The 6860-nt window shown below is 41.5% G+C and overlaps 1 pseudogene; it reads right to left on the reverse strand.

The window, feature by feature from the left end:
* Positions 1-6194: 6194 nt before the first annotated feature.
* On the reverse strand, positions 6195-6311 carry LOC126425717 (5S ribosomal RNA; annotated as a pseudogene).
* Between the last annotated feature and the right edge of the window lie 549 nt (positions 6312-6860).

Genomic DNA, 6860 nt, shown 5'->3' on the forward strand with positions numbered 1-6860 from the left:
TTAACGAAACGGGATTTGTAAAAAGACCCTAATTCCCTTACATACTTAATGTTGGAACATAAATGCACTTTCATGAAACAAGTAATTGCTAAAATTTCGTTACTTAACACACCCTATTTTGAAAAACAAAAAGCTCCATCTATAAGAATTATTTAGTTATTTACTGCTTTTTTAGCGCGATCAGCTTATGGCTGAAGGCCCTCTCTTACATCTGACCTGGAAGGTCAGAATAATTTCGACACTAAAGTAAACTTTTCAGGCCCAGCAATTTTGCGAAGAAAATGTCACAGTTAATTACATCCATAATGTAATTAAATTGTCACATTCTTTATGTGTTTCATTTCTTCAGATTTTGTATTTGAAGTTGGTTGCGACTACCTCTTTGTAAGAGAGTTCTAAATTTACGTAAAGTTGGCAACATGGGAATGATTGCACTGCTCATAACTGTCGCAGTCACACTAACTTAGCAAGTTTTCATAGTAAAACCTTGATTGTCTGATAAAATTCTGAATTATTTGCGTTACACAGTTTGTTGACGAGAAAATCACTTAAAACAATGTAACTCAAGGCAATCTGCTTTCCACTACTCCGCACCTCCGTATTTTACTGAGATTTTGAAGAAGTGTTCGAGAACTCTGTAGAAAGGCAATGATGCTGAAAGCACAGTGAGATACATAAGCCAAAAGACAGAATAGGGTGAAAGTCTAGCGCAGTAACGGGATGTAAGCCGCCTCATCTCATTTGCACACATGATAGAGCAGTCCCTGCAAGACTGTTTACAGTACAAGATATAATTCTTATTTCAAGTATCTATATTCTGAAGATGCTGTTTCTTTATACGATAGGTGACCAGTTCTTCGTCCTCTGATATGTATAACTAACTTGACAGATAGCAACTTGAAGAGACGAAATGAAAGAGCGAACCCGAGACAGGAGAACGTGTAAGACCAAAGTAAGTAGTAAAAAAAGCTGCCTATGGAACAATTACACGTACAAGACTAAAAAAACCTCCAAGTAGAAGAGACTCAGATTGCTAGCATCTCAATATCTCAAGTATTTGATACTTTTTATAGTGAAATAAGCAAACGTATCTCACATCCTTCAAAGTACGTTGCACTCAGCACTTGCTGAAATACAAGGTTTGATAGTGCCCCTGTAGAGGGTCATTCCAAGACCATGAACAATGTAATTTCTGACGGTGTATTCAGAAGTCTCAATAAAATTTCATTTTGAATTCTTTAACGATCTGAAGTGCTGTTGGACTGCACAGAAACTGACTTATGAGAAAGCTTGATGCCATTTTCCATGTTTTCACGACTTTTAAGAAATTGAACTGTAGGATAATGTTTAACCAGTATGTGTTCATTGTACCTCACAATATCATTCCTAGGTTTTCCAGAAAGTCTAGAAAACCTGTCAAAAGAATGAAAAAATTAATCTGTACGAGTATCGTCAGCAGAGAAAACGCTAATCCTTTCAGACCCTTTGGCTACAGTTGTGTACATTAACTTTTACAGTCTGTTAGCTGCAAGAAAAGTATTTCTTCCCTAAGCGAACCTGAGCTACACACTTACCTTTTCATCACGCGCAAATGCTGCCAACCGCTGGGCATCACTATAAAAATATCAGCAAGTCAATGTAGCAGTGCGCAGCATCTCGTGACCATCAGAATACATGGTTCGCTATATTCCCGTATATAATTGAATATTGTTGTTGTTATTTTATATGGAAATCATTGAATGATCATTTTACTACTTATTGCAATAGAGAATATTTCGTAATTAGTTATTCTGGTCCTTAAAGTGAAGCCAAGTGAACAAAGTACGTTTTGGAAACGGGTACATATTTTTGTATAAATCGTGCTCCTAAAATCATTAAAAAACCATCTAAGACCACTACCACATAAAGAAAAATTTTTCTTCCTCCAGAAAAATTTCGGGTCTGAAAGGGTTAAACAAGAAAGATGACGACCCAAATAGTCTTAAACAGGTTAATATGTCGTTGACAAATGTCACCACGTTTTCAAAGTTACTCTAAATACACACTGCACAACACAATTAAAGGACCATTGTTTTGAAAACCCATAACTGACTCCCATTGCGACGCAGCAGTTTGAAGTTCATGCCAGAAGAGGGCGCGAAAAACGATGACTGGTAAGCAGAGACATCCTTTGCTGTTACGGATCACGTTTAAATTTTTTTGGGTGGTTTTGAACTTCTCAGTGCTTCCCCCGTGTGTCTCAGAGCACAACTGCGGTCGCGCCACATTCCAATGGGGTCAGGTAACGCACATTGGGGCTGCAGCCGCGGGACGTCTTCAGCAAAGGGTTAAATAATCCGTGGGGGTGCCAGCAGTGTCGAGTGGTGTCAATAACATCGAACTGTTGCTCATCGCACAGCGAACTATTGTTTTCAGCAGCGAAATGTGTGAGAATCAACGCCCCAAGCGAGTGATTGCTTCCTTTTTTGATGAGCTTTATGCAACCATCTAAGGCCTTTTCATGTCGATTCTGAGCGGCCATGTGTTTGAAATCTTTCTCTCGTCCATCCATAAGAGAACAGCGTGATTTCAACACACGGCGTCGCAGTTCTGACCTCCATGGCAGAGGCGTCAAGAGAAGGAGGGAAGAGGGGGTAACGATCTTATCAATTTGTGACATATACACGGTGGCAGAATTATGATGAAATTTGGTGTTAATGTGACGTCATTACACCTCACATGAACTTCTGAACTCTGGCCTTTTTTACGTATGTGTCGACTCTTTTCTACCTGAAGCTTCCCGAGTCCGAGGATGACGTCGTAGTGCACCACAATTTTCTACTATTACAGAGGAAAGTTTCAGGAATATTTGAGCCGAATTTTAAATTTCTGCGTCGCAATGGGACCCTTTAATTGTGCTGCGCAATGTATTTTGTTGCTGTAAATGTCTGTTTCAAGCTTAAATTTAATTTGTGAAGTCCCACGTTATACCATTTCGCAAAAATGTTACCTGATTTACAAAATATTGTTATTTCAGCAGCAAACTCACGCAACAGTCACTCGCAACTACAATATGTAGATGTTCGGTGGTGAGAAGCAACACCGATAATGCTGTATGACTATCGTATTATTCTGTATAATTTTACTGGTGTGTTAGCAATATTTAAAATCTGTTTAAATTATTCACTGGACCTTAGTTAGATCAGAATGAAAAATAATTCGGCGCAAAACCTTAATACTCTTTTCATGTGCGAAGAGGAATTCAGTTTAGTCTGTGAGCTCGGGTATCGGCTGGTATATCTAAATTGAAATGCGGCACTGCAGTGCATATGGACGGGCTGAAATTGCGAACTGTCCTCTCTGATAAATGGAACGTGGCAGGCGGTGCGAGTAGTAGGAACGGGCCGCCATCGTGCACACTCCACACAAGTGTGGAGAAAATGCAGGCTGTTCCCGTCTAATCACGTACCCTGGGAAACCGCACTAGCTAACATTAAAAGGAGACATTATTTTTGAAGATTACACACACGCTTCTCTTTACGTGTCACGCTGTCTTTCTCTCTTGCATCTATTGTATACTTTGACTAAAATGCGATTAAGCGTTGTTACTAAATCCATAGTTGCTATCCTGGGATCCTAGCTTCACTATTTTTCATAGGTTTAACGGCCATATAGACTTCATGATAATGAGTTCTAAAATAGTAACATCCATATTTAATAATCCTTGACTTTACCGGTATAGTTTTATACAAAAATATTAATTTATTTGCTGCCACGTTGTTCTTATGCCTCATTATAGACGGAATAATTATGAAATCTTAACATATTAGAGTTTACTGAATGGTAAATGCTACTCATATCTTAAACGCTGGGTGCCAATTACATATAGAAAGTTATTTGGTACTACTTCGGTACTGTAAACAATTCCCATTCCTTATTGTTTCAAGGTTCCATATGTAGCCAAAGTTAGAATGCACGCATATTTTTAGAACTACTTCAAAATTTTAAAGAGGCCTGTTTCGACTGTATTTTACTGTAGCGAAAGTAACATAATATTACACACATTTACTTGCAACTCTCAGTAATCCATACCCGACTTAAAATATTAATTAGCCAGTTCATACTTCATTCAAAAGAGTTAGCAACATTCGTTTGTAAGATTTTATATAAATAGTCAAATATTTAAGTTAACATAAATATCAACTTTGGTTAAAATCAAGCACATTTCTATAATCAGGAATTAGTAATTTTCCTGCAAAAGTTTATTTGTTAGGTGGAAATTTTTAGTGCCCTTGATATTTATTAAATTCTGAATATCAGTATCTTCTGTGAAATGAATATTACTTGGCAAAAAGATACTCGTGCTCATAAATTAAGGATAATGCTGATACATGGTGAAACAACGCTCTGGTGGGCGGTTTGAACGTTTAAATCACCTCAGGGTGTGACCATGCGGTGCATTTGACCTGCGGTCGTCGCACGGTGGCGCTGGCAACAGTCCACATACGCAGAGGCGTGTTGGTGCATGTCAGAGTACAGTGCAGCGAGTAAGTGTGCAGACGTTTCCAGACATGCTAGTGGTGACTGTGTGTTGAAAATGGCTCAAGGAACACATATTGAGTGGTAGAATACTTGGGCGACTGGAGGCTGGTCAAACACAGCAGGTCGTAGCACGGGCCCTCTCTGTGCCACAAAGCGTGATCTCAAGATTATGGTAAAGATTCCAGCAGACAGGAAACGTGTCCAGGCGCTACAGTACGGGACGTCCAGTGTACAACACCACAATAAGACCGATATCTCACCATCAGTGACCGCAGGCGGCCACGGAGTACTGCAGGTAGCCTTGCTCGGGACCTTACCGCAGCCACTGGAACAGTTGTCTCCAGACACTCAGTCTACTGACGACTGAACAGACATGGTTTATTCACCCAGAGACCTGCAAGGTGCATTCCACTCACCCCTGGTCACAGTAGAGCCTGTACAGCCTGGTGTCAAGAACACATTACATGGTCATTGGAACAGTGGTCCATGTTATGTTCACGGACGAGTCCAAGTATAGTGTGAACAGTGATTCTCGCAGGGTTTTTCATCTGGCGTGAACCAGGAACCAAATACCAACCCCTTAATGTTCTTGAAAGGGACCTGTATGGAGGTCGTGGTTTGATGTTGTGGGGTGGGATTATGATTGGTGCACGTACACCACTGCATGTCTTTGACAGAGAAACTGTAACAGGCCAGGTTTATCGGGACGTCATTTTGCACCAGTATGTCCTCCTTTTCAGGGGTGCAGTGGGTCACACCTTCCTCCTGATGGATGATAACCCACGGCCACACCGAGCTGCCATCGTGGAGGTGTACCTTGAAACAGAAGACATCAGGCGAATGGAGGGGCCTGCCTGTTCTCCAGACATAAACCCCATCAAGCACGTCTGTGATGATCTCGGTCGACGTATCCCTGCATGTGTTCAGACTCCTACGACAGTCCAGGAGCTCCGACAGGCACTGGTGCAAGAGTGGGAGGCTATACCCCAGCAGCTGCTCGACTACCTGATCCAGAGTATGCCACCCCGTTGAGAGGCCTTTGTACGTGTGCATGGTGATCATATTCCATATTGATGTCGGGGTACATGCGCAGGAAACAGTGGCGTTTTGTAGCACTTGTGTTTCAGGATGGTTTTCTCAACTTATCACCAATACCGTGGACTTACAGATCTGTGTCGTGTGTGTTCCCAATGTGCCTATGCTAGTAGCGCCAGTTTTGTGTAGTACCACGTTGCGGGACACCACATTCTGCAATTATGCCTCATTTGTGAGTATGAGTGTAGCTATACCATAGTGTCAACATATCAGGTTGGAAAGCAAGTTTTAAATCTACCGTAAAATCATTTCTCTTGGACAACACCTGTTCCATTAACTAATTTTCGTTTACAAATTGGTAGCCTCTAAAACAACTAGTTTAAAGGGTAGCTGCATGAGAGGGACTAAAAACATTTATCTTCAGTAAAAAAAAAAAGCACTCCGTCTTCAGGCCACAAGTCGCCCATCGGGACCATCCGACCGCCGTATCATCCTCAGTTGAGGATGTGGATAGGAGGGGCGTGTAGTCAGCACACTGCTCTCCCGGTCGTTATGATGGTTTTCTTTGACCGGAGCCGCTACTATTCGGTCGAGTAGCTCCTCAGTTGGCATCACGAGGCTGAGTGCACCCCGAAAAATGGCAACAGCGCATGGCGGCTGGATGGTCACCCATCCAAGTGCCGGCCACGCCCGACAGCGTTTAACTTCGGTGATCTCACGGGAACCGGTGTATCCACTGCGGCAAGGCCGTTGCCTTATCTTCAGTAACGTTAACACTAATTACGTGTACATATATTGAAAACTGACTGCATCCACACCATTTCGACAAAAGAATAGTTCAGAGTCTATGGAACATGTAACTAACTTACCAACTATTTTAACTGCTTGATTTCTTTGTACACGAGATAGATCAAAGGTTCTAAAGCGAATATCCCATATTGAAGGTATATTTGTCATGTCTGTCTAAGCAAATTCTCCATTTGTAAAACACTTGCAAGAGGTGCTTTGGGAGCACGTTGCAGAATTTAATTTGGTCAGACTTCATACGCAGCTCGAAAGGCTGTGAACTATTGCGAATGATATACAGTCATGTAACGTGTCATCTGTTGGGAGAAAAGTGATTACTGAAGGGTAGGATTTAGAAACTGTTTCAAGAAGCTCTTCGGCTACTTATGACTGTTCCAACATCGTCAGCTTTCTCCGAGATGTCAAAAAAATGGTTCAAATGGCTCTGAGCACTATGGGACTCAACTGCTGAGGTCATAAGTCCCCTAGAACTTAGAACTACTTAAACCTAACTAACC

Source organism: Schistocerca serialis, chromosome 1 (genome assembly GCF_023864345.2).
Source record: "Schistocerca serialis cubense isolate TAMUIC-IGC-003099 chromosome 1, iqSchSeri2.2, whole genome shotgun sequence".
In the NCBI taxonomy this organism is placed as follows: Eukaryota; Metazoa; Arthropoda; class Insecta; order Orthoptera; family Acrididae; genus Schistocerca; species Schistocerca serialis.